Consider the following 1,531-nt stretch of genomic DNA (forward strand, 5'->3'; position numbering starts at 1 on the left):
CATGTTCTTCTCAGCTGCATGCGGGCCATTCTCCAAAACAGAACACATACTAGGCATAGAACATATTTAAGTAAATGTAAAACAACTGAAATTAGGAGAAATGGCGGCAGCAGGGGACGCTGTGTGAGGAGCCTGAGCATTGCCCAGTTCCACTGAAACCAGCGGCCCTCCATGGCCTGCAAGTAGAGAGGCCCTGTTTTGGTGCTGCAAGACAGGGGTGAGGATGCAGATTTCCTCCAGGCCTAGGCTGGCGGGGCTGGAGCGGGGTTCCTCAGGTTCTGTGGGTGGAACAGCCAGGTTCTGTGCCCTGCAAGCAGCGGCCCAGCCCAGGCTCGTGTGGGTCTGGGCTGGACCTGCCAAGGTGGGGTGCTGGTGCCCCACTCCCCGAGGCGCTCTGGCCGCACTGCTACGTGGGGTGGCGCGGTTCCTGGCAGTCAGCTGAGTGGAGGAGCTGCCGCTTCAGGCAGCTGTGGCGAGGAAATCTTGAGTATATCTTTGGAGATTTTAGCCCTGATGAATTCACTCAGTTCCTTGTGACCCCTCGCTCCTCAGGTGAGCTCCCTCCCTGCAGAGGAACTGAGGGTGTTCTGTGTGGCACTTAGGGTGCAGACCAACTGCCTGATGGACAAGAGTATCAGAGAACTGAGTTTGGTGTTAATGAGGTAATTGATTCTGGTGACACTCTGCAGAAATGCCCAGCAACAGTTGTTCAAGCACACTGGACCTTCAGGCCCCTGAGTTCATTCTTGCTTCTGCAGCCCCCAAGTAAACCCCTGATGGACTAGACCAGGAGGTGAACTCCAGCCCCGACACCCCTCATGCGCGGACCCAGCCCTGGCCCTGGACCATAGCTCACATGCTGAGGCTGAGGATCAGGAGAGCACCACTGGCCCAGGTGGCCTGGGACAGAGGGAGTGCAAAAGCAAAAAGAAGCAGGTACTACAGTTACCTGAGGGACGGGGCAATGAGAGTACTTGCTCAGAAGCCCTGGTCAGTGGCCACGGCAACTCAGCAGGCCCCAGCAGGGTGGGTGACTAGGATGCAGGGTTCATGGGAGACGTGCTGCCACCACTTTCACCTAGGACTTGTGACACCCCTCAGCACCCCACGGACTTTATCAGTGACACTGTGCCTGATGGTCCTTTTTCCAGAGCCCTTGACAGAGCTTCGAGGACTGTGGGGCAGCCTGAGGGCTGCCGCCGGACTGATTTTGTTGAGCAAGCTTGTTTCCCTGCAGGGCACCTGCTAAGGACAACTGTGGTTCCCCCCCCCCCGCCCCGGCTGCTATCAATACTACTGAGAACCTTAGTGTCCCCAATGGACAGTTACTTGAATCCTCGGGCGTGGGCACAGCTGGCAATGGGGAGCTACATGCTGTGGAGAGTTTAGACTTGGATGCGACCAAGCTGGACCACGGGTCCCCTCCGGCCAACAGCACTGGCTCCAAGCTCATTCCTGTTAGCCAGACCACCAAGTTCTGGGCCAGCCTCTTTCAGGATGCTAAGCCCTCTTCCACCTCATCCCTGGTGTA

General features: G+C 57.2%; 1 pseudogene; it reads left to right on the top strand.

Annotated features, from left to right (window-relative positions):
• Window positions 1-434: 434 nt before the first annotated feature.
• Window positions 435-1,526, top strand: LOC111814951 (annotated as a pseudogene).
• Window positions 1,527-1,531: the final 5 nt, after the last annotated feature.

The sequence above is a fragment of the Octodon degus genome, unplaced genomic scaffold (genome assembly GCF_000260255.1).
Source record: "Octodon degus isolate 3935 unplaced genomic scaffold, OctDeg1.0 scaffold03453, whole genome shotgun sequence".
Classification (NCBI taxonomy): Eukaryota; Metazoa; Chordata; class Mammalia; order Rodentia; family Octodontidae; genus Octodon; species Octodon degus.